At 49.4% G+C, this 27,549-nt stretch overlaps 1 pseudogene; it reads left to right on the forward strand.

The window, feature by feature from the left end:
- Window positions 1–26,448: 26,448 nt before the first annotated feature.
- Window positions 26,449–27,043, forward strand: LOC110541499 (2-oxoglutarate and iron-dependent oxygenase JMJD4-like; annotated as a pseudogene).
- The last annotated feature ends 506 nt before the right edge of the window (window positions 27,044–27,549 follow it).

Below are 27,549 nucleotides of genomic sequence, written 5' to 3' on the forward strand. Positions count from 1 at the left end.
CAAGCAGCTACCTCTGACTTTCATGAGCTGAAAAATGTCAACTACCTAGTGATGTCATGTCAGAATATCTCAGCCTCATGTGTTCTGTACAGAGACACTGGATGAGCAGACCCCCCCTCTCCCAGTGATGTGTTCTGTACAGAGACACTGGATGAACAGACCCCAGTGACATGTTCTGTACAGACACTGGATGAACGGACCCCAGTGACATGTTCTGTACAGATACTGGATGAGCGGACCCCAGTGACTCTGCCTCACGTCTTCTGTGCAGTGACAGGGGCTGAACACACCCACTGTGTGGCCATTTACACACACCATAGTGCAGACAACCACACACATCATCCCTGATGGCAGCGGGCCTGGGCTAACAGTCTTTGGCTTTGTGGCTCATGCTGTCACACAAACCCTGGCGTGAACCATGTGCTCAGGACAGCAGTGTGCTTGTCATGCAGCAGCAGCTGTGTGTATCTGTGCTCACGGCTCCTGACACCAGGGCATCCAAGCATTCAGACCTGTGGAAGTCACCGAGAGGTTGGTGATGCTGACGTCGCCTCACAAGGATCCCCTCTTGAGATGTATCCTCATCAAAATACAGGCTACACAACACAAGGCTGCACAAAAACACAAGGCTGGCCACACTTAGCCAGGGTGGGTGGTGCAGAGACACTGTGGGCGGGGTAACAGGTGTGAGTGCTCACGGGGCCACTGGAGAGAGTAACAGGTCACTGCAGGCCAGACAGTTTCGGGAGGCCCATCTGGCCTTCCCTTCCCTTCCACTCAGACTGTGATGATGTCACACTTGGGGCAGTTTTATCTTATTGCACCCCTGAGCTCTTCATGCCGAGGCTGCTCTAACTATATTCTTGTGAAGCTGGGTTAAGCAGCTAATATTTTCAAGCAAAAAGGAAACGCACTAGAAGAAAACAGCGACCACTGCTTGTGATGACTGTGAACAGCTTCTTTCAGGAAGAGCCTCACATGACAGTGGGGCCAAGGAGAGGAACTGAGGGACCGGAGTCATCAGGATATCTTGGTCATGATCACTGTCTCCCCACAGCTGCTTAGGGCAGGGATGGGCTGAGTGGAGACTTCAGAGGCCCCCAAAGCCTCTCTGAAGACTGCACTGCATCCTAAGACCTTCCCTGACCCTTACCTGATGACCCAAGACCTTCCCTGACCCTTACCCAATGACCTAAGACCTTCCCTGACCCCTACCCGATGACACACGCCGACGTGTCCTATGAGGGTCTGGGCAGAGGGACCACACACCTCAGGTGGCCCAACCTGCTCTGTCTGCACCAGCGGGCACCTGGTCACACACTAAGCGCTCAGTTCTAATTGACGAAGGCACCTTGCTCATAGGCTGGCATCTCCACCAGCCTGGAGACCTGGCCAAGAGCTCTGCATCTGACTAACAACAGACAGCACGAGCAGCAGAAGCCAGGACAGTGGGGCCTAAGTTCTTTCCCAACAGCTAGAGCCACATACACGACCAACACGATAAACTGCAAGCTGCAAAGGCCTGTGCTGGGGTCACCAACAGGGCTCAGGGGTTCCTCTTCAGACACAGCCTGAGTCTCCCCATGAACACTGCCATCACAAGACAGAGTACGCTGCCTGCAGCTCTGGACCTGAGCTGGAGCTCTGGAAAGCACACTTTGGGGTCAGTGAGCCCTGGAGATGGGTGATGACATCATACAGTAAGGCTTTTCCATCTCCTACACTGTGACCTCACATAGTGGACACTAGACAGCAGAGTAAAACAAAGACACAAATCCCATAATACCCAGTCCCACCCCTCTCTCTGGTCAATAGTCCTCTCTCACCTGCCTGGTGTGGTAGGAAGGTTATCTTGCCTATGCTACCCACTTCCCTGTCAATTATGTCATCTGACAAGGACCCCCTAGTCAGGCCACACACAACCCCAGCCATGCTTCTCTACGTTTCCTGGATCTGTGTATACATAGGTCTCATAAAAGCGCATGACTTTCCAAGAGATATAAACATATAGTCATGTGCTGATAATGTTATTCTCATCCAGCACCTTCATCCCTAAGGTATATGTGACTGCCTAAAATAGAAATTTCATTAGACTACAGCATCTTTGAAAGCTGGGGGCCAGGTCCTGCTAGAACTTGGGTACCACAGTTTCCAGCCAGGCCACGTGTGGGTCCTGTAGACCCTCAGCCACTAGCTCACTTTGTAGATACAACTGTTTGTTTTAAAGAACCTTGCTTATAGGAAAGAAGAGACTCAAGAAAATGAGAGCTGCCAGGGCTGGAGAGATAGATGGCTTAGACATTAAGAATACTGGCTGGTCTTCTAAAGGTCCTGAGTTCAATTCCCAGCAACCACATAGTGGCTCATTACCATCTATAATGGAATCTGGTGCTGTCTTCTGGTGTGTAGACATACATGCAGGCAGAATACTGTATAAATAAATAAATCTTAAAATATGCATATATATGTAAAGCTGTCTGTGACTGAAACCATTGTTATCACACTAGGAACGAGGCATCCTTAGCCCCTCAAACCTGAAATCTGAGACTTTCTGAGCTGATGTGACACTATTGTAGAGTACTTTGAGCCCACAGGACAGGCCACATCAATGTGCAGGCTCACTAATCAGGTGAGGAGGCCCACACGTGTAATCCCAGCACTTTGAAGGTAGAAGCAAGAAGATCAAGAGCTCAAGGCCAATCTCAGTGGCATACATAGTTTGAGCCCAGCTTAGATTACACAAAACCCTATCTCAAGACAACAAAAATAAAAACAAACCCCTCTAAAATGCAGGCACACTCTATTACCTGGGATCATCTTCACGTATGTGGCAAAGGTGCACAGGAAACAAGTGAATGTCATGTTTAGATTGGGTGCTGGCCCGAGGCGCTCTCATGTCTGAGAAGTATTTCTAAATCCTAAGCAATCCAAAACCAGTACGGTCCTGAGTGCTTCATAAAAGAGATGTTCAGCCCACGTGAGCTGGGTTTTATTACTACATCCACAGGCTTGCATGAAAACTAAAAATGCATGGTTAAAGGACGCTTCCAGTTTTGTTTCTGTTGGTTACTTGTTACTTTTTCATTCTCTGGAGATCCTAAACAAAAGCATGAGTTGTGGGACCCTCCACCCCTCCACACACCCCAAACGCAACTCACAGAACTTAATTTTGAGAACTATTCATTTTTTTTTTTTTTTTTTTTTTTTTTACTTCAAACTCCTTTTTAGTCCCTGAAAACAGGGCACCTATCTCATCCAGGCCTGGAGGAGCACTGTCCCATCCTGGGTGCTGAGCTGCAGGACCCACACCAGTCCTCACAGCCTGGAGTGGCCCGAAAGCTGCAGGACAAGAAGAAACACGGATTTTTAAATGGCCCTACTGAGTAGTGAAACGTGAATATATCCAAAATAGACTTCAAATAGTAAATGAACAAAAGCCGTGATTGGTTAAGCACACAATCCAGAAGTCCTAATATGTCAGTGTCAAGGTTAGGCTTAACAAACACCTCAGCCAGGACAAACACGAACACTACCATACAAAGCAGGATCAAGGGGCCACAGACCTTGTGTCCACAAAGACCACCTCTATGACAGACTCTGAGATTTCCATTTCCATCGTCATCTTCCTGAAAAGCTAAGTCAATCGCCTCTTCCTTGTGAACAGTGAACATGTAGCAAAAGGAAGACTATGAGTGGCTAAGGATGTAGCTCAGCTGAAGCTCAGACCCCAGAGTTACATAAACCAAGCACAGTGGTATCTGGCCATAATCTTAGCAATGGGAGGTGGAAGTCAGAAGACCAGAAATTCAAGGTCATTTTGACTAGGCCAGCCTAAGGAACTTGAGACCTTCTCAAACAAAAAATTAAATGAACAAACAAAATAAAAACAACAAAAAAAAAAAAAAAAAAAAAAGGAAAAGACTGTGTGGTTTGTGACCTTTGCCTAATAGTCAAAGAATAATCACACATAATAATCTGTGGCCCAAACAACTGCCTCTCTATCCTTTTCAGTATTGTATTGTACAAATACTCAAAATAAATGCTGGTTGCTATTCAACCTATGATTTGGAAAAAGTCTCACCATTTTTAAAGTCTTAAACATAGAACTCATTCCAAAGAGCCTGCTAAGACCCCTTGGCCTGTCTGCCAAAATGCACTTGGAACTAATTAATACTGCCCATACTGAAAAGACATCCAACAGCTCCTAGGTCTGCAGACAAAGAAAGTCCCAGAGCTAACCTTCCAAGCACTAATACCTCCAGACTATTGGTACCCTTTTTCCTTTAAGAGAGGGATTGAAGTAATTAAACAGCACCACGCACATTCCATAGAACAGGGATGGAAAGAATGGAGCTCATGCAGTCTGGCCAAACCTTAAAAACAGTTGTTCCCTCTGTGGCCCAGGATGACAAGCTGTCTAGTCATCAGCACACAACGCTGCCAGCCTCTGACATACCCAGGGGCCCTCGATGAGCCCTCTCTGGCTGTGAGTCAGACACCGGGCTCAAGTGGATGTTCCCACAAGTCCCTGATACGCCACAAACACACAGTGACTGGCAGCCTCACCTGTGTGGACCACCTGACTGAAAAGGCTCAGCCCGTGCTAGACAGGCACAACGCATAAACACGTGTGGGCATGTGTCGGGGACAGCTGGGAAACTGAGGGCTCTTCTCCCAGGGAAGTTATGGATGCAGCACAACAGTCAGCAGCGGGTGACACACTGTCACAGCAGCTCCTCTCAGTGTCTGTGGTAGGAGAAGGGAACAGTTCAGACCGCTCAGGCAGGAACCAGGCAGGAAGGAGGGAGGAACATGCAAGATTCAGGAAGGATGCAGACAAGGGCTGCACATCTGTGTCCTCAGGGCAGCACAAACACAGCTTTGCAAGGGGCCATTCCCAGGAATCCTTGAGGAGGGCTCTCCAGCCTTGCTGCCCTTGAAACTCCCATGGGTCCCCAAGGCTGCTCTGGACGAGAACCCACAGCTCGATGAGTGGTCTGTCTGGGCACGGCTGTCCGGACTGGAGACAAGCACCAACAGCACAGTCCCGGCTGGCAGCAATGTCACACCAGGCATTCCAAAAGAGCAGATACGGAGACCTCAGCCTCATCATCATTTCCACATTGTCCACAACGACAGCACACATGGACCCTGCATGGACTGAGGCAGTTTCGATGCACTGAGCACACTGAGCACATGGATGTGACTCCACACAGTCCCAGGGAGTCACGTGGGACTCCGTGATATACAGCTGTGCTGTCGAGACAGCCCTGCTCGGGACACACTCCGCATGCCCACACATGCTGCACTGCACTGGTTGCTATCTTCACAGAGAAGCTGAGAAACGAAAATGCTGGGTTCCACCCTGTCACATGACCCCAGGACCCGGGCTGTGGGAGCACGAATATGAGCACCTACAGCTTATAGGAGCTAGGCCGTTGGCTCTCAACTGTTCTGACACTGACTCACCCAGAAACTGTGAATTTTCCTGCAGTGAGAAATTAGCAACCATTTAAGAACAGAGCTGGGATAAATCAAGCTGTCTGCAACTCTGAGCAGTTCTTCCAGCCGAGCCATTAACATGCTGCAGAGAAGGTAGACAGGGGAAAGTTGGCTTCCACAACGCTGAGGCTCTAGGGGCTGCAGGAGCATGCTCTGCTGCAATCCATCACACGCAGAGCTCACAGACCACCCTAGTCTCACGGCCCGGTGGCTGCATTCCTAGGGGCTCCTGGTGGTCTGGGGCTGGCAGGGAGGCTGGGTGTGAGGCTCTGGTCTCATGGTCCCCCAACACCGTGGCTTGCATGGGCTTGCTTGTGTCGCTTCTGAGGCGACTTAGAGACAGCAGAGTAGCTGAGCTGGGGTTCCGGGGACCTGTGGGCCTTGAACTGCATCTGCCAGCTGGCTGCCAGTGACAAATGGCTGTTCTCACTGGAGGGCCAGCAGTGGTGCTTGACTATAGAGGCCCAGGGGTGGCCCAGGCCACTGCTACACAACTCAATCACAGACGACCTCAAAGGGAGGCAAATGTTTGCAGAAAGACGAATCTTCACCACACAAAACAGAGACATGGGAAGATGTGCTGAGGCACGGCCCCCAGCATGTGAGCACCTCATGCTGCTTCACAAGGCACCATCCGTTCTTATCCAAACCTTCAGGGACAACCCTGCTGTATGACAGGGGACAGTAACAATCGTAATCCTAGACACACGAGTTACAGGGTAAGGATGCAGCAAGTTTCACCTTCATGCCTCACACAGACAGACAGAAAGACAGACAGCCCCAGTCTCACCCTCTTATCCATCTGACATGATCCATGCTGTCTGTGGGCACCTGCCCCTGACAGCCTCCAGTTGTTCAGCTCCTGGAAAGCAACCTGAAAACGTTTCTAGGGGTTTTATGCAGGCTTCATGACATGGGGCCAGGTGATTAACCCACTGGCCAACGAGGACCCACTCAACCTCCAGCCTTTCTTCTGAGGTACGGCTGACCGTCCTCACATTGCAATTTTTCCCTGGTTCTTCAGTAACCAGTCCCACCCTGAAGCTACTCTAGTGGCTGTGGCTACTGGCCAGCAGAGGAATATGGGAAAATAGTTCACATTTGGATTCCCAGGAGTTTAGGAGTGAAGCAGAATGCCCCATTCTTCAGGGACTTTCTCCAGCATACATCATATGCCAGGGAACGAATCTCATAAATGTACAGTGACTGAAATAGTAGTTTCTTCTCTGACCACAGTGGAATCAGAGTAAAAACTTGAAAATCCATAACATACGCAGAGATACACAAGTTAAACAGCATGCTCTGAAACAACCAATGAAAGGAAATTAGTAAATTCTTAGAGATGAATGAAAATGAAAACACAGTACAGGAAACAAACTGAATCCATACAGGACAGATCCCAGAGTTCTAGGGGTTTCACATGAGGAAATCAAGGAGTCACTATGTTGGTTACACAATCTGAAAGACCTTGCACTGATGAAAAAGGGCATCTACACAGTCCATCCTGTTCTCACGAGCAAATGCTCAGACACAGCACAGAGAACCTTCTTCAAGAAGGCAACAGGGGTCCAAGAGTAGCTCATAGCATCTACCAACATGGCACCCACATCACGGAGATCAAAATAGTAAGGCTGCAGAGATGGCGCAGTGGTTAGGAGCACTGCTCTTCCAGAGGAGCTGGGATCAATTCCCAGAATGCACAGGTTGGCTCACAACTGTCTGTAACTCCTCTTCTGGCCTCTGAGAAGACAGGGCAGGCACATGGTACCACAGATACACATGCGGTATAAACACTCATAAACAGAAGTTAAAATAAAAACATCTTAAATAGTGAAAAAGGAAAGGAGAGAAACGCAACAGACTTGGGAAAAAGCGCTGAAATGACTGTATGCAGAGGATGTTATCTGACTGCAGAAACCCGAGACTCGGCCAAACATGTGATCAGGGCTGAGCCATGAACTCACAGCAGATGCTGAAGGAAATGACCAAAAACTGGAGTTTTCTATAGCTACAGGAAATGGAAATGGAAGTTGAGAAAATCATCCTGTTTATGATAGCATCCCAGGGAAGAAAACAGCAGCCTACCAAAAGAGGTGACCCTGAAGATGAAAAGTTTTGCTGAATGAATCAGAGACGGAAACAGAAAGATTCGCTAGGTGCCAGGTCAGAAGGTGTTGGGCTGTCTTTGCCACAGAACCTCCTAAAGTGACGCAGAGCCAGTGCAGGCATGGTCAAAAGGCAAGCTGCAATTTGTAAACAAATGAAAGGCTAATTGTTGGAGTACTTTTTAAAAAACTCTGTTATTTACATTTCTTATCTATTTTTCTCCCTACTCCACCCCAACCCCTTTCAATACCCCAACACCAGGTAGGAGAGAGAAAGGGTTAGTGGGAGAGGGGGCACAGTTTTCTTAGCTGCTTCCTGCTGGTCAGGGTATTTGGACTTCTTGGAACCAGTCCAGTCCTCATTTCAGGAGATCTCCATTTCTTGTCTCACAACAGCCACCGGGAGCAGCAAGTGGGAAGCTGGAGTAAGAATGTTTTTTCTCTCTCTGGGCTCTGGCATTTATTCTCTCCAGAGTTTCAGATTTAAACTATCTGCAGCTGGCAAAGGACTCCTCTTAGAGTCCCACACAAAGTAAACAGTCTGCTGCTTTGGACCATCTGAATCAGTCTCACATTCCACACCTGGGACCAAAACAAAAACATGTTTACATCCACAACAGCTAATCTTCAGATCCTTGTGGAAGGGACCTAGAACAGCCAAAGCAGGTCTCACACAGATGGACACTGGCTGTGGTGAGCATACATGTGTAACGCCAGCACTTGGGAAGCTGGAGGCTCTGGAGTCCAAGGCCCACATTGGCTACATAATGAGCTTGATGGCATCTTGGGCTACCTGCCTCAAAAACAAAACTAAACAAGAGAGATGTGTCACACCTAGCAATTTTAAGCTTACTGTGATTCAACAGCAATAAAAACACAGACCAACATACTAGAATAAAGAAGAAAAATGAGAGGAACCCTGAGTTTCCTTTTATTATTATTTTTGTTGTTGTTGTTTTAACACAGGGTCACACTGTGTAGCCATGCCTGGCCCTGAACTCACTATTTAGTTCAAGTTGTTCTCAATTTCACAGGCATTCCCCTGCCTCTGCCTCCTGATTTATGGGGATTAAAAACATGTAGCACCATGCCTGGCCTAGAACATACTGCGAGACTTAATTTTCTCCTTCTACCATGTAGGCTCCAAAGATCAAACTTAGGTCATCAGGCTTGGTGGCAAGTGCTGAAACCCACTGAGCCATTTCGCTGGCCCACAAACTTCTTGGAAAAGGTTATAAAACCAACAGAGAACCACAAAATAATTTCCAGAAAACTACATTTACCTGTCGACACAGGAACAGGTACGTGTGGAGCTGGGGTTTAGAAAGCACGTGGAGATTGCAAAGACGCAGTCGTCAAGCTGCAAGGCCAACATGCTCTGCAGACCTCGGCCGCCCAGGGAGGCGCTGCAGCACACCCTCAGGGCACGACATGAGATCTCACACACAGCAGTCTCCTTTCTCTACCACAGTCAGCTGCTGGGGCCCGCTGAGTCTTCCTGCCCACAATCCACCAGATCAGATCACCTTGGTTTCACTGGGAGATCCCAGTCAAAGGCAAAATGGGATGAAGAGCCTCCCAACTCAGGTCAGGACACAGCAACAGAGGCAGGAAGAAACCCTGGATGGACCCCGAGAGCCTTGCCTCAGACAGCAGTCTCCACTTCCTGTGTTATGCTGTCAATCTGTTACCACCAACAGTGTGTGCCTCTGCTGATGCCATGGACCAAGTACAGCCACGGGACTGAGGAGGAGCAGATGCTGAGCCAGTTGTCAGGCGAGGGACTTGCCAGATCTACCAGGGCCTCGGTTTCCTTCTGGCCTCCTGGGCTTTTGCTGCCCCAGCCGCAGTGACGCGGCAGTTGGTGGCCACAGACCGAGCACCCACTCAGCTCACTCCCACCCTGTGTAATCCTGGCCACTTCCCCATTCGCATCCCCAACTGCAATTTAAATCACCAGGACACATCTCAACATAATGGCTTTAATAGCATCTGCAACCAAAACCACAGCTGGATGGAGGAGGGTTTCTTGCATTTTTGATTTCCCCAGAATTTAACTCATTCCTACTTGGGCTAGAGCTCCAACTACACAGCCAGGAATTCTTCTCTAAATATGAAACATGTGTTTTACCTTGAAAACACCATTTCATGTAAAGTTAGGCTGCACCTCCTGACCAGAACTGAGTCCCCACCTGCCCGTTCCCCCAGGCCCAGCCTGGCAACGTGGACACCCTTATGGCACCACTGCCCTCAGCATCAGAACGCTAAGACCTCCACACGCGGTTCTCAGTGTTGACAATATGGACCACTCCGGACCTCTAGGACCTGCCACAGACAGGCACTGCAGACTGCTACCCCACTCTTGTCTTCAGCTGTGTTCGCTGCCCTGGCCGTTAGGACAAAGTCTGACAGAGGTTAGATGTTCACAAACGGGAGGAGCCTCTCAGAGCATCATTGCAACTAACAAGTGAGCTCCTGCCTAGACACAACTGCGGGGCTCAGATGTTGTCATAAAGGTGGGCACGGAGAGCCTGCAGACCCAGCCTGCCAAGGCCGATGAACTCTGTTCAAGTGCTCAGGAGGGTACTCAGAGGAAACTTGGGGATGTGGGCCCCCACACACTAGGCTTCCTCAAAACCCCACAGGAGGAGGAAGACCACACCTGGAAGGTCTTGAGGACAACATGACTAGTGACCTGCTGAAGCCATTGCTCACAGCTGGCTGTGTGCCAGGGTCATGCTCAGCATAAACACTGGGCCATGGAAAAAGGAACAGGGGTCTATGTTTAAAGTATCTCATAGAAAGGAGGAGTCCTTCCCTACCCGCATGAAGAGGAAACCACTGAGCTCAGAGAAATTTGTGCCTATGCAGACACATACACTGAAACTCTTTTATTTATTTTTTTCAAGACAGGGTTTCTCTGTGTAGGCTTTATGTCCTGGAACTCACTCAGAAGACCAGGATGGCTTCGAAATCACAAAGATCCATCGGCCTCTGCCTCCTGAGTGCTGAGATTAAAGGTGTGGACTTTCATCTCCTGGCTCTGAGGACTCATTTTTAAGAACAGGGGTACTGAATGGGCACAGCAAACCCTGGGGCGAAGCAGCTCCTTTTAGCACCCTGGTTCCCAGCCCTCCTAATGCTGCAACCCTTTAATGCAGTTCCTCATGTTGTGAAGACACCCACCCCCAACCACAGCATTATCTTCACTGTTACTTCATAACTGTAATTTTGTTGCTATTATGAATCATAATATAAGTATATGATGTACAGGATATGTGATATGTGACCCCCCAGATGGGTTGTGAAACCACAGGTTGAGAACCCCTATTGCGTCAAAGGCATGCCACATCCAGCAAGAGCCCATCTGTAGGCAGGAGAGGGATGAGACTCGGGTCTCTCGGCCCACTGAGGCACTGGGGACTCTCTACCTGTGTCAGCTCCTGGGCTTCCCCCTCAGAGAGCAGTGGCCAGTTCCTCTGCAGCTGCAGCTGCTCACCCTCCTGGGCTCCTGCGGGCAGCTCCCGGTGTAAAGCGCAGCCCATCAGTCTGGACGCTGGAACGGAAAGCTGAGGTCAGTGGTGAAGACTGTCGGGAGGCACAAACCACACACAAGCGTTCAGAGCACCAGATGGGCAATTTAAGACGGCCACAGGCTTTGGTCTGAGGCGCACGTCCGGATGTCCCTATGGGCATGTATGGCCTTGGTGCCTGGGCCCCTACTGAGCTGAAGGCCACACATCAAGGTGAGTTTGCTGCTAACCCCCAGGGCTAATTCTGCAAGGATCTCTTCAGAGAAGGGGCTGTAGTCCTCTAGAGCTCAATTTGTTCAAGATGTGGCATACAAAACGCAAGAACCCTGGTGAACCCTGGGGAGACACACATGTAACACGCCACCAGGAAATGTGGGACAGTGAGCTAGTCCTCGGAACACTGTGGTTCCAGAGAGCACAGGAAATGGCCAGCTGCTGGAGCCAAATGGAGCCACATGTACAGGCAGCCCCAGGCTTCCTGAGTCAGAACCACCACCCTGTGGTCAGGTGGGACTCAGCCAGTGGAGCAGCTCTGCAGCTCTCCCACACCAACACACACCTGTCTGCGGGGATCCCTGCACCAAGACAGGACAGCTGGCAGGAATGGTGCAACCGGCCCAGTGCAGTGCCTCCTGGCGGCTGCCATGTGCCACAAACCAGAACTCCAAGGCCCAGAAAAGGTCTGCGACTGGAGTCTGATCTTGCTCCTCCCTACCACCTGGGGCACCTGGACAGAGCGGCGGCCAAGGGCATTTACTAGGCTGGGAGGACACTGGAGGGCACTGAGCTTGACAGGCAGTCCCTCCGGAGGCTTGCACACCTCTCTTAGCTAGACAAGGTGGGGCAGCCTGGAGGACGCTGCTGCACACTAGAGGAAGAGGGGAAAGGAGGCACACACACCCAGGGGAGCTCACACCGGGCCTGAGGGCAGGAACCTAAAGATGAGTCACCAAGACAAGCCTGTCTGCCCCAGGAAGGAGAGCAAGAGCTTCTGCTGAACACAAAAGCCCCTTCGCTCTGAAGCTCTTCCAGCAGCCTTAAAGGCAGCCCTCCTGAGAAAGGCAGGGGTGGCTGAGAACCAGCCACACCCTGAGGAGGAAGGCGGGCAGGGTGAGGACAAGCCCACAGGACTGGTAGATGAATGCAGAGGTGAACACCATCACCACACACACACACACACACACACACACACACACACACACACACACTGCATGCTTGAGTGTGTAAACCAAGTCTACCAATTAGCAGTCAGGCCCCATCACAGGGACAGCGGTTTCCTACTGCATTCTAAATGAAACTGACTGCAACAAGCCCAACCGATTACGGACTTGTATTTGCCAGGTGCTGACGTGGTGGTGGTAGTTATCAGCCTCCCCGGCTCCCAGGGCTCACTGCTGAGCTCCTCTGTCCATGGGAGTTCCTGGCTGGCACAGCCCTGCTTTACAACTAGCGGACACAGCTAGCTGGGCTGGAAGCTGCAAATGGCAGAAAAGGCGAGCTCAGCCATCATCAGCCTGAGGGGATCATGGTAGGTAGGCTTGGAGTGAGAGCCCAGTACGAAGAGGGCTGTCTCAGGTGAGAGGCAAAGGATACCGACTCACGGGCACAAAGAACCCCACTGTCTGCATTTGGGGTCCCAGTGCCCTGTGCTGACTGGTTCAGGGATCTGGGGCACAGTGATCCTCTCAGCCTGTTAGCTGTGCACACACACTGTCTGTGATGGTCACACTGCAAAGCCGCAGTACTCCTGTGCCACTGAGGCCTTACCTCAGAGCCTCTTGGGATCCTTAGCTGCAGCCTGGATTCAGGAAGCAGCTCTCCAGAGCTGCTGACTGTGGCTTCCACACTTCCAGCTACAGGAGACTTTGACTGAAGGTCCAGAAGAGACCTGACTGACTGACACTAAAGGAGAGACCCTGGCTGACAGAAGAAGCTATAGACACAGCCAGACTGACTGAAGGATTCTCAATGCCTGAAACCTCAGGACAGACCCTGGCTTGCTGAAGCTACAAAGATCCTGACTGACTGGACTGCAAGAGCTTCAATAACCGGTACTGCTTCAACAAACAGATAGCTGAAACAAGACTCTCCTAATGGATGTTACTAAAGACCCACAGACACATGGCGTCTGGGATGTTTTCCACGAGCTGTGGGGTCAGCTGGGACCCACCTAAGCCACAGAGCTCTGCCACCTCCTGGGCTGACTGCTGACTCGCTGATCCATGTTTTGAAACACCTGAGAAGAATTACTGTGGCTCTGGGCAGGACGGTTTCTATCTCTGTAGTCACTAATGATCTGTTTAATAAAAACACAAAGAACAGCTCCTGCAGCAAGGCAGTGAGACTGCAGGGCAAGGAGGTCTTCAGGGAGAAGATGGTCTTCAGGGAGGTCAGCTGGCAAAGGGGACAGACACTGGGCCCCACAGACAGAGCTCTGACATACAGCTCAGAGGAGCAGGCCCAATCTTGACCCAGGCAGATCCCTCTTCTGAGGCCCACATGGCCTTGTAACAGGAGCTGCAGCTGCATGAGAATCCTGAGAAGCTGGTTCACAGGTCAGAAAACAAAATGCTCCTTCACCCACAAGGGCAGGACAGATGGAGAAAGGGGACGCTGTGCTTCCACAGACGCCTACCCTTCCACAGGGACTTTGTAGCATATGGTACACTCAGGCATGGAGACCTCAGGTGCAAGAGGGCCAAGCTACCCTCCCTAACCAGCTTCCTGGCCAGCAGCTCAGCACAGGCCAACCCTGAGGACCCTGTCTTTGCACCCCAGGAGTCCTATGCTTCACAGTGTCACCCATGTCTGTATCCTCACAAACCCTTTCCTTGGGCCCAGAGATCCCCATCAGGCACACTGCAGTACCTGTATCATCAGACACCCCTTGTGAGAGCTCAAACACAGCACAGTGCTTGCACTCTTGAGGACCTCATCCTAGGGTGCTGTGCGGGCCAGTTGTTATGTCAGCTTGCCAGAAGTTAGAGTCATTGGCGAGGAGGAAACCTCACTTGAGAAAAACGACTCCCTAAGACTGATCTGCAAGATATTTTCTTAATTAGTGATTGATGAAGGAGGGTCCTGCCTAGTGTGGGTGGCCCATCCCTGGGCTGGTGGTTCAGGGTTATATAAGAAACAAGTCTAATGCTAAAATCCATAGTTATACGCTTCAAATTCCAGGACACTCTATAACTGTCAATGACAAAATCATTAAAGAAAAAGTATAAAGCCACCCTAGGCCTATATGCATCAAGCAGACATGAAGCAGCAGTGAGTTTCACATGCAGATGTCAACAGTTTCATTACTATTCACAAAGACTCCAGGATCTGAATGTCAGAGTCTGAGACACCTGTTACCCTGTGACTTCAAATAAGAGATAATGACCTGCACCATCTTCAGATCTTCAGCGATGCAAATCTGAATCTATTCTCAGCTCACAAGTCTTGAAGGATGCAGCAATCAAGCTGTGCTTCCCTGAGATATCAAGGCCAATCTTCCTGCTCTCCAGGCCCTTGCTACTGGTGGCCTCAGTGGTCTGCAGGAAGCATTCACTACAGTAGTCTCTGGGGAGCTTCCTGTGTAAAGTTTAACTCCCAGCAGCCAAAGCTTACCATGCTTCAACACTGCCCCTGTGTGGCCGCATGCACACAGCACACCTTCAGAAGAGGCTGGGCCTGGGTCCTGGATGAGGCTTCCTTCCCCTGCACAGTTTCCACCTCCTGGTGGTAAGATAGAAGCTAGCTGAGGGCTGCAGCACATGGAGGTGTGGGCAAGGTGCCCACCCACCCACCGAGCTGTGGGCAAGAAAACCACTGAGCTCCCACCTACTTGGAAGCCATCTTCCTCACTAAACCTCAGTACATGTGAGCTTCCTGACCACACCAGCCAGCTGGAAAGCACGCCCATGCACTAGAACTGAGGATGGTGCTTCCCACCCAGCACACTCAACACTAGGGAGTCCCCAGGAGACAGACAACACACTGGCATGCTCCAAGGGCTCCACTCATCCCATACAAGTGTCCTGTGATGCCCCTTACAAGGGACAGGTCCCCAGGAACTCCATCAAATCCCAGCATGCTGCTGCTAAGACTGTGGTTACAAAGACATCCCTGATGCCAACGTCTATAATAAGGGAGTCTGGCCTGCAGCAGATGGGGTACTGACCAGGAGTGGAAACAGGAAGCACACCTATGGCTTTCCTAAAGATGATGATGATATCTGTGAACCACAGGCAGCTTGTGCACAAGCCGAGGCCTTCTGGCTCTGGGTGGTCAGCAGAACTCCCACCAAACAAGACCCACTGGATGGATGTCTATCTTGCGGTGAACCTATTACTTCACGAGTTATGGAATCCACCTGTCCAGTGAAGTCATGAAAACCCCCAGGGATCTCCTTAGAAAGTTACCTTACTTGTAGGCCCATGTCACTTCCTCAGTCCTCTCTCCACGGGGATAGCTGCCACATTCCTAACACACTACAATGACCCCTATCTAAAGCCTCCCTCCCCCATACATACACATACATGGGCACACACACATACATCATTTCCTTCCTCAGTCCTCCCTCCACTGGGATAGCTGCCACGTTCCTAAGACATCATAATTCTCCTACCTAAAGCCCAAGGCCAGGGGAGGCACACACACACACACACACACACACACACACACACACACACATATTACTTCCTCCTTCAGTCCTCCCTCCACTGGGACAGCTATCATCTGGCCACCATATCACAAGGCTCCTCTCTAACACTGTATATGCCTACTTGCATCATCTCCTTACATTTGCCTCTACTAGGAAAACCCCGATCACCTTTTTTATTCTCTTCTGCCTGTGCCTTACTGGACAATCCCTCTCTCACTCTCACTCATTTATTATGTATGCAATATTCTGTCTGCATGTATACCTTTACAACAGAAGAGGGCACCAGATCTCATTATAGATGGTTGTGAGCCACTATGTGGTTGCTGGGAATTGAACTCAGGAACTCTGGAAGAGCAGCCTCTGAGCTATCTCTCCAGCCCTTTCCTAAACAGTCTTGTTTGGAGAGCCTCCCTTGAAAGGACTAAGCATAGCAGCTTGTTCTCTTACACTGACAGATGTCCTACTTCCTGTTGTTATGAGGGGAAAAAACCCATTGAGATAAAATAGTGTTTTTATTTTAAGGATGTCTTAGCTTCAGAATTTAAGGCAGAAAATGTGTTTCATCGAGGAAGAGGTTTTGCCTTTGTTTCAACAGGAAAAGAACAGCTATGGATTCCTTAAAAATTAATCAAGATTAGATTTGACCAGGGGAGACCTCCTGAAGATCTAGGCTGGAGACGTGAAGAAAGAAACAACACCACCACCAACAAAAACCCAAACAAAAAAAGTAACAGAAATTGGGAATCCCTCTTCATGGGAACCACTCTGAGACTGGCTGAGACATGAGCCAATAAATCTTGTTGCCTACAGAATCCTCAGGCCTTCTCATGCCATCCTTTCCTATGGCGTGCATGTACATTTATATTACAGTTTGTTTATACAGTCCAAACTAATTTTAAAGTGAGGACCTAAATGTAACAGATGAAAGCAGGGAGAAAAAACTGGTGTGGGGAGATGGCTCAGTGGGTAAAGGCACTTGTCACCAAGCATAAAGATCTGAGTTTGATCTTTGGAACACACGTGGTGGTGCACACCTTTAATCCCTGCACTGGGGAGGCAGAGGCAGGAGGATCTCCGTAAGTTCAAAGCCAACCTGATCTACAGAGCGAGTTCCAGGACAGCCAGGGCTACAGAGAGAACCATGTCTTAAAAAAAAGAAAAGAAAAGAAAAGAAAAGAAAAGAAAAGAACCTACTATGACAGGCTAGAGAAGTGGCTCAGAGGTTAAGGCTCTTACTGCTTTTCCAGGGTAGTCTGGTTGCCAGCACTCACACGGAGTCAAAACCACCTGTAACTCCTCTTCCTGAGAAACTGGTGCCCTCTTCTGGCCTCCGTAGTCACTGTACTCATGTGGCATACACACAGACAGACACACATGGAAATAAATAGAAAATAAATCTACTCTTTAAAAATGAAGAAACTACTACAACAAAGTCCATGGTTAACAAACTGAAAAACCTAAAAGAAATGCACAGATTTTTAGAGCAATACAATCTAACAAAACTGAATGAAAAAGAAATGAACATACCAGTAACAAGAAATAAAATGAAAACTGAAGTTAAAAGCCTCCCATGGACATAGCAAGCTTCAGGCCACACAAGGTCACATAGTGAAACCTTTTACTTAAAAAAAAATAAAAAATCAAGGGCATGATGACTTTTTAACCTTAAGTCCACAAAGCATTTAGAGAACAAATAATCTAATTCTCAAATTTAAGAAACATTAAAAAAAAAAAGAATATCACTAAATTCTTTTGATGAGGTTGAGGATTAGCAAAACCACACAAGGATACAACAACAACAAATGAAACCTTCACAACTGTACCCCTGATGAAGGGGGACATAAAAACTTTCAGCATGATACAACGGACACCATCCCAGTACAGAGACACACACCTGCAATCCTGGGACTTGGGAAGGTGAGCCGGGTATACACAGAGAGAACTTGCTTCAAACAGTAACAAAATAAATAAATAAATAAATAAATAAATAAATAAATAAAACACAAGAATAATGATTTTAATGTTTTTTTTTTTAGAAAAGTGTGCATGGCCAATAAATACATGAAAAAAAAAGTTCCAAGATCTTTAGCTATGAAGAAAATGCAAGACAAGCTGGGCGTGGCAGCTTGTAATCCAAGCACTTAGGAGCTGGCAACCCAAGGATGGGAAGCTAGAGTACCCTCAGCTCATCGGTGTGAGGCCTTCCTGGGAAGCATGAATCGTGTCCAGAAAAACAAAAAATAAAGGAGGGGTGGGAGGACAGGCAAGGGGAGGGAAGAGGAGGGGAAGAAAGAAGAGAAAAATAAAACTACGCTGAGATTCATCTCATCCCAGCCAAAACGACTGTCATCAAGAAAAAAGGTACATTATATGACTATATGAAAGCATAAACATGAAGTTTGGTGTTTTACAGCGCATGGATTTGTTGTTGTTGTTGTTGTTTTGAGACAGGGTTTCTCTGTGTAGCCCTGGCTGTCCTGGAACTCACTCGGTAGATCAGGTTGGCCTCAGAGTCACAGAGCTCCACCTGCCTCTGCCTCCTGAGTGCTGGGATTAAAGGTGTACACCACTACCATCTGGCATCAAGGCATACAAATTAAAAAAAAATTAATATCCCTCAGACTAGAGAGAGGACTCAGTGGTTAAGAACACTGGCTGCTCTTCCAGACAGGCAAGTCTCAATCCCCAGTATTCACACGGCAGATTTGCAAACAAGGCTTAAAATATTAATATCTAAAATATATGATGATCTTTCAAACACCAAAAATGCAACTAACAAGAATGAAAATTTTGAATTAATATTTTCCATAAATTATACAAATGGCCAAGTATGACAAAATCTGCCCACTGGCTGCATCAGTCCAGTAAGAATGGCTATCAAAAGACTAACGAAAGGCAGTGATTCTCAACCTGTGGGTCAAAACCCTCTTTTGGTCAAATAACAGATATCCAGCATATCAGATATTTGCATTACAATTCATAGCAGTAGCAAAATCACAGTTATGAAATAGCAGCATAAAGAGTTTTATGGTAGGGGTCAACATCATGAGGGACTGTATTAAAGAGTCACTGCTTTAGGAAGGTTGAGGACCACTGCTCAAGGAATCACCATACCTAAAACTTGCCTCCTGGTCTTAGCTTTCAGCATCTGGTTAGAGTTTACAAACAAGTAGACATAACAGGAAAGAGGAACAAAGGGAGAAAAGATACTTAATTTGTGTCATTTAAAATGAACAAAATGGAAGTGACAGGTAAAAACAATGACTGACTTCTCTATTGGCCTAACTCAAGGTCTTCACATACTAGAGTTTTCTCCATGACACCCTCAAGAGCAGGCCCACAATTCCCAGGATGGGTCGATGGCTCTCACAAGTCATTCCCAACCCAGCAAATCACAGCTCTGCCAGCTCCATGACCACAGCTAGCACACTCCTGGAAGAGTTCCTGACTAGCCATGAGAATCCTGTCATCATCACAAAGAAATGAAAAGAAGATACGTAAAAGTTATTTTTCAAGAAAGGATTTCACAGATAACTCCAAGTTGCAGAGGACAACCAGGTCCTATGTGGAGCCTGAGCAAGGTCTCCTGGCAACCTGTCCTTGCCCAGACCAAGGAGAACCACCACGCTAAACACAAACACAACACCCTGCACGCTCACCTCAGGAAAGCTCCATGAGACACAGCCAGGAAGTTTACAGCCTGATGTCACTGGAAAAGCGAGGGAGCTTTGCTCAGCTGCAGGAGACACTTCCTCCTGTACAGAAGGCTGCTTTGTCTTTCAGAGGGAGGGTTCAGCGGGCAAGTCTGCATTATGAGCTCCTCCCTGGCACACCAGGACACACCATAGCAGTGTCTTCTACTTGGATAAACCACAGGGAGTCCTGGCAACAACTGCCTGAGCCTTCTTCCATAAGGCCTGGAGCTAAAGAGAGAAGGGACTGATACCTTCAGGCCGCAAAAGATCTGCCTATGTGCCAGTAACACTCGTGGTCACAGTCTAGAGCACCTCCAAACCATGCCTTATGGCCTCTGAACCCTTGAAAGTCACTGGTCGCCCTGGAGCAATGGCCCTGCTGTTTAAGAACACTGGCTATTCTTCCCGAGGGCCCAGGTTAGATTCTCAGCACCCATGTAGTGGTTCACAACTGTCTATAACTCATGGGCTTGGGAATCTGATGCCCTCTTCAGGCCTCCAGGGGCACTGCACTCAGGTGGTGAACATACATGCAAAGCACTCATACACAAAAGAATAGTTCTAAGAAATACTGGCATGTACCTCTCAGAATTAGGGGAACCCCTTCAGCCCAGCCATGGTTTCTAAGGCAAAGGTAAGTGTTCAAGGGAGGGAGCGCGACTGAGCACTACTCAGCATCTAAACACAGCCTTGTCTCCTTTTCCAGCGAGATGGGGCTTCCCATCGCTCAACTACAACCAGACCTGACCGGGAGACAATAGCCTGTTCAATGCCTGGGTCCATGTAAGGAAAAAGACAAACTGCAGTTTCTCCTGTATTGATATCATGTGTGCAAACTCATGTGTGTGGGTATGGGGGTGTCTCCTTACCATCCAGCAATTGGTTCTAAAATGGACACTGGCTGGGTGTCTCTAGTCCACTTCCATGCAACCTTATCTACTTGAAGACAGCCAGTTCCTAAGGCGCCTTCACTGCAGATGCCAACCTCAAGCCCAGGCTACATCTGACCCACTGACCACAGGTGAGGGTTCACCGTCTCCTCAGATTGGATTCACTTTCTCAGCTAGCTTACAGAACTCAGGAAAACTCTTACGTTCACTATTGGACTATAAAGGGTATCACAATGGATGCAGATGCACTGGGCCATGTGTGAAGAAGGAATGCGGCTTCCTTGGCCTCTCTGGAACTTGTGAGTGTTCACCTACTGGAAGCTCACCTAGGGGGCAGCCTACCCATGGAGGCTTCGTTCCATGGATGTGATTGATTCAACCATTAAGCCATTGGTGATCCGTCCAACTTTCACCCCTCTTCCTTCTTTGCAGCCTAGAGTAAGACTAAATGCCCTATCTTCTGATCCTGCCCTGGATTTTCAATGACCGATTCCATCCTGAAGTTACCTAGGGGCTGATAGCCAGCAGAAGATGCTTCATTTCCCAGGAGAAGTCACATATGAGGAAACAAGATAGCGCATACTGCACTGATAGACATCACAAAAGCATGTGTGGGCAATCACCCGCTCCCCAAGGGTGTTCCTGAGCAGGGCACTGGGAATTACTCCATGAGTGGGCAGAGATAGTATCCGCACATTCCCCAGAAAACCGCGCCTAGCAGCAACAGAGGAAGCTCACTGTGAGTCCAGCTGCCACTCCTCCAGCTCCACCACAGCTTTATGACTTGGGAAAAATCACCTCATTTTCTGGACCCTGTTTACCCTCTGGTAAAATGACTAAAAGCCCCCAGATCAATACCAGCTCTAAGTCATTCCTAGAGTCCAAGAGAAAAGGACAGAAAACCAAAAGTTGAGGGGAGGAACAACAAGCACTTGTCACTATGACATCACAGACAAGGAGGACAAGAACTGTACCCCTGTTTGACAAATTTCAAAGGAGAAACATGCGGCCACAACTTTTCCTACCACAGACTTCCAGGATGTCTTTTCCAGAAAGCCAAAATAAACAGATATTGAGTGGAAGGGCAGAAAGAGAAAACCATGCCCACCCAGGCAGCAGAAGCCGCCCGTGCGTGCTTAGACCCCGTGACCTTCCCACTTGTTCAGACCTACAGAGTTTCTGCCAAGTCCTCAAGAAGGGGCTCTTGCTCCCTTGAAGCCAGACCCTTCCCAGGGATCCCCACCCAGTCCCTACTCCTCAGCATCACTGATTTCACTCTCCTTTGCTCCAGGCCTATGAACCTGCTGTGAGGGGCATGAGGTCAGCGCTTTAGGCCTAGGAGCCATGAGCCTTAGTCACTGTCACTAACAACCACAGGTAACACTTAACCGGGCCGTGGCTGGGCCAGTGAACCTCATCTACAAAATTCTGGCAACTGGACACGGGCTACATGTAGCTAATCCCATTTCCTCTGACAACACAGGAAGCTCAGCTCTCACCTCAGATACAATAGCAGATGTTTCTTCTGGAGCCATTTTGAGTGAACATGGTCCATCACACAGATTTAGGATACCACAAATTCCATGTTCCAGAGTGGAAGCACTTTCATGTAGTTTTATAGCTTTACAGAATGAAAAAAATCGAGTGAAGTGTAAATGATGTGTCAGTAGATTGTCCTGAGAGGCGGCTACAGCAAGATGGACAAATCTTTTTACAGGCCTCAGATGTTCTCTGTTGGTAATGGTGTGGTAGACGCTGGTGGTTTTCGAAGGTAACAGATGCCAAGGTCTTCAATCTATTAGTCATAGGCTATTACTAACACAGAGGTGGACAAGGAATGGGCCTGAGACAAGGTAACTAGCTCCTGGCAGTGGTCCAACCTCTCCACCTCACTGTAGTTCAGACACAACTTCCTTCCAGGAATTGCCCTTGACAACTTCATCAGTTCCCAAACCTATTGTAAGTCTCCTAAGTAAACTGGTAGTGGTGGTTGATACCTTTAATCCCAGCACTCCACAGGAAGGAAGATCTCTGTGAGTTCAAGGCCAGCCTCCTCTACAGACTGAGTTCCAGGACAGACACGATCACACAGAGGGAAACCCTGTCTCAGAAAAGCACACAACAGCAACAAGTGAAAACATATACACCCCACCCCTCATTGCCATCCTCCTTCCCACTCACTGCGCCCACCATGAGACACAAAGGTGGAAGAGTACCATGGCATGGCTGGCTTCACCAATCACACCTATCAAGTCCAGGAGCTCTCAGGGCTTCCCCTCAGACTTCTGGTTGCCTGCCGGGCATCTTTCTGACACACCTTACAGGCATCTCCATGTGCCCAGCCCCACCACCAGCTCCTTGTTTGGTCATCTGTTGGGTACTAAGCCCTGGCTCTGTGGTTCTTTTTTTAACAAAAGCTTTGTTGGAACTAAGAGTCTCTCTGGATCCCTCTTGTCCTCAGACTCTTAAACACATCCTGGTCCAACAGGCCTGGTAGAAATGAAGATATTTTAAAGACACAATTGTGTCTCTCAATCTGACTATCAGAGTATTAAAACAATGGACCCCAAAGAAATGGGAATTTCCCCAGAAATCTCAAGCTGGGAGAAAGAAAAGGCACCAGCCAGAGGGGGACCTGTCTTCCAGAAAGAGACTTCATGGAATTCTAATAACTTGTTAGAACACCTCACAGGGTAAGAATGAAGTCCACACCAGGAAGGGCTAATGGAGGGACTACACCTATACTGCTTAGATATGCAAATCTTTGGCCTTCTATTGAACCTCACTTCAGGACTTGGGGGTTCACCAGATCTTTTTCCCTCTTCCCGAGGTGGCCATACTGAATAACTCCCCCTTTTCTGCTTGCCACTGTTATTGGGCTCTTTTTAGACCTGGCTTGGGGCACAGGCTGTGACCCCCACTTGGCACTGCCAGCTCTCCACAGTGACACCACTCTCTGTGAGGGGGTCATCCTTTATTGTCACAGCTCCTTCAGGACCTGCTCACTTCATCCCGCCCTTCAGTGTATTCACCACCAACCAGTCAGGAAACAGAATTCTAAGATGTCATGCTTCTGCTAAAAGCTCTTCTTCATAGAAGTTCCGGGGGGTGGGAGGAGGGGGTTAAAGCACTTCCTTGGCTCATGGGAGGCCCTGAGTTCTGGAAGAGTGGGGGATGCAAAACAGATCAGAAAAAGCATCCCTGCTAACATACTCAGTGGAAAGCCCAAGCACCCCCACTCTAATGGGGCTCTGAGCGTCTTTCTGCTGCCCCTTCCTTCCCATCCCTGTCTCAAGGCCCATCGCTGTCCTGACTCTGAATTGCTTTTCTGTCTTAAAGCATCTACTTACAGAGCCCCTTTGCCCCTCCTAAATGCCAGCCACCAAGTGCAACACTCCCAGAGAGCTTTCCAAAGGTAACTCGAACTGTACGCCAAAGGTGACCTTTGAGAAGCTCACCTTGGGCACTCCATGGGCACACATGCCGAGTGTGTGCTCCAGGGATGCTCTGATCCTGAATTCTTTGTGTGGCCTCTGTCTTGTAAGGCTGTAACTTGCCTCCAGCAGGACAGGGACAGAGCAGTAGCCCTGAGGGGACCCTGCCAGTGAGAGGCACAATTACTGTGGGAAGGCATGGCAGGCCACCCTTGGGTGTCAAGCCAATTCACATAAATGACATTCTTGGGGAAAAGACCCACGTCACTCGACTGTGACTCCTAACACACTGCAATTGGCATAATGGGTCTCTTTCAGCATTTCCATCTCACATGTGCCCTTGAGAAAACCTCAGTAGCATGTAAACAGCCTACTTTTAGCTAATTTCCAAAGGAACAGAACACGCAACCTTGCACACCTCCACTAGAAGGCTGAGAGGGAGAACAGTGGGACAGTGTGTCTGAGCGGGGGCGGCAAGACTGGCTTTTTCCACTACCTGTCCCCTGCTCTGTAGCAGACCCTCTTTCCACTCCCTCAGAAGTTCCCATCCCCACCCTGGGAGGCTCAGCCATGCTGTCTGAGGAGGTTTCAACCAAACACCACAGTCTAGCTGCAGGGCTTGCTCTAGGTGTTCAGAAGGGGATGAGACCATCCTGTTTCCACCTCTTCTCCTCCAGGGAGCCAGCTCCAACCCTTTCCTGTTTGCTTCTGGGGTGGCTCTGCTCAGGATGCGCAGTTTCCATAGGTCTGTGTGTGGCTGAGGATGTGCATCACTGCAGTTCCCAGCTGGGGGCAGGAGGGGCAACTTCATGGGCACACACCTGTGCTCCGGGCCTCTCTCCAGGCCTCACATACTTGATGCCCAGAGGCCAGCCATCATGTGAAGAACAGAATTACAGCACTAACCAAAGAGGCCACAGGAGCTCATGTTCCAGTATCTGGGTTAGGGGCTGGGCTGCCCCAGAGATCTTGACAGCAGATATATCTGCTGGCCCTGACCTCTTCCTCAGGGACATTGACCTCAGATACACAACTCAGAAAGCAATTACTCTTTGGGTTTCACACTTTTAGGGATAAACAAGCTACATGATTTACCTCTATTCTCACATCATAGTCAGCGCAGAGTTCTGGGGCCCTAAAGGGGTCCTGAGCACTGGACAGATGAAGAACATCCTTGAATTCAGTTCAGCTCTGACAATGTCTGCCTGGAGATCACATCAAATCCCAAGGCTGGAGGGTCAATCCCCCAAGATATCAGAACTTCAGTGTAGATGCAGGCCAGCTGTGTCAGCCCTCTTTCTGATGACCAGCACCTAGCAATCAGGGTCCCAGCAATCCCTCCTTGACTTGCATTCCCTAGAAGCTCATATTATTCAGAGAAACACTAACTTACTGGCTTTACTACCTTATTACAAATAGATTACAGGGTTATAAAAAGATGCAAGATGTCTAGATGAGGTGACCCACCCACGCTCTCCTGTGGCACAACCTCCAGGATCCCCTGGATGAGTCTTCTAGAGATGTTATGGACATTCTACTCCCTGGGCATAACTGATTAGACACTGGCCATGATGACCCACTCACCCTTCGGCCCTAGAAGCTGAGGGCTGGGCTCAAAGTCCCCATCCTCTGATCCTGCTCAGGTCTTTCAGTGACCAGATCCCCCTGGAATCTACCCTAGTGGTTAGTGAATGGTGTTGGGCTCATTAGCATGCAAAATGGCCTTTATCAGCTCATGTTACCAAAGAACTTTAAGAATTCTATGCCAGGATGTACATTAAAGATCTAAAACGATGTTTCCAAACTTAACATACTGTCAATGCAGGAAAAGAAACAAGAGAACTTTAGAGACAGGTAGGGAGGAATAAAATGTGTAGTCGGATGTATTCCTGGAAAAACAGGCTCAATACTAAAAGTGGTATTATCTAATGTAGCTGGGATTTTGGATGAGTTTGAGTTTTTTACTGTTGTTATTGTAACCCCGGCTATTTTTCTTTTTGAGACAAGTCTTGCTTTGTGATTCATGTTGAACTAGAAGCTCCGGATCTTTCTATCTCTGCATCCCCAATGGCGGGGTTACAGAGTGCACCCTGAGTTCTGGTATGAAGGAAGGTTTCTCTCCACTTAAATTCCTCTATGAGCTGTCATCTCTGCCATGACCCAGCCTCAACCGAGGTCCACACTTTGACCACAAGAGTCACAGTGAGGTCCACAAGGGGCAAGTTAGATCGAATACTCATCTGCCTCCTGCTTCTTCTACCCTTCCATCTTCCCAATGCATACCTCTCTAGATGAACCTCAGGACCACGTCACCCTTTGAGGTTTGGGACTCGGGTTCACCTTCTGTTTGCCAGCGGGCACGAGTACTTCCTATCGGTGTGTTAGCACGCCGCTCACTTGAGGCACTGGCACTGGACCACCAAACGAGGATGCCAGTAGCTGGGAAGCTCATCTGCCACTTATCGAGTTCTTCTGCGCCTCCGCAGGAGGGTGGTCCCGCGCCTTAGGGGAACACTTGAACATTCCGGGGCGCCAGGGCTTGAATTCCTTCTGGAATTCCGGTTTCTGCTCCCAACTGGTTTTAAGGGGGTTCTCGGCCTCCACTCTGGGAATAGGCCTCCGGTGTCAGGGTCGCCGGTGGATGGATCGGGAGACGCGCACCTTTGCCGAGCGGCACTACCGGAGCCTCGCCGGCAGAGTCCCCGGCGGTGACGGGCCCGCACCCAGCAGGGTGACCTTCATTCGGGCTCCAGACGCCTTCTCCTACGCCGACTTCGTCAAGGGCTTCCTGCTGCCTAACCTGCCCTGCGTGTTTTCCAGCGCCTTCACCGAGGCCTGGGGCAGCCGGCGGCGCTGGGTGACGCCGGAGGGAAAGCCTGACTTCGAGTACCTGCTGCGCAAGTATGGTAGGAGGGCGCAGACGGAGGCATGGACCCCGGGATGGGAGGGCGTCCGGGGCCGGACAGACGAGTAGAATCTCGGTAATTCGGCCAGGGGCGCCCGGAGCCGAAGTGGGTGAACCGCATGTGTGACTCTGCCCCTTCTGTGCGGACCCTCTCTCTGCAGGAGACGTGGTTGTACCGGTTGCTAACTGTGGAGTGCGGGAATACAACTCAAACCCCAAGGAGCACATGCCCTTCCGTGACTATATCAGCTACTGGAAGGAGTACAACCAAGGAGGCTGCTCCCCTCTGCGGGGCTGCCTCTACCTCAAGGACTGACACCTGTGCAGGTAAGGGGACAGGCCTGCCGAGGCCATTGGGCCCTTTCCCTAAGCAGCTAGTGCAGGCCTTCCTGGTCGAGCAGGCCTATGTGCCGAGAGGGGCTGCCCCTGTAACAGAGCTCGAGTCTGTGTCTCAGAGCTGGTGGGAGGATGGTTCCTTGGGAAGGTCAGCATAGCAGTCCCTGCCTGTTCTAGGGCATGGCTGGCGCACCTAGCCCTCCATCCTGAACTTTCCCGCCCAGGGGCTGAGCTTCATCTCCTGCAGAGGCTCTTCACTATATAATCCAGACTATTTGATTCCCTACCTCTTTCTGCATCCCCTCCCACCCCCCGCCTCGTGCCCTGTGCACCTTGCTTTCTCTGTCTGCTCACCCCCCAGCTTTTCTCTCTCGCTCAGCATGGTGACTTCACTGACCCCCCTCCTGTGAGGTGGAAGTGCTGCCCTCAGAAAACCTGAATTTATGTTCTAATTTTGCTAGAATTGGCTCTTTTGGTCAGCACAAATAAGAAACTACTGAA

This window comes from Meriones unguiculatus, chromosome 11, assembly GCF_030254825.1.
Source record: "Meriones unguiculatus strain TT.TT164.6M chromosome 11, Bangor_MerUng_6.1, whole genome shotgun sequence".
NCBI lineage: Eukaryota > Metazoa > Chordata > Mammalia > Rodentia > Muridae > Meriones > Meriones unguiculatus.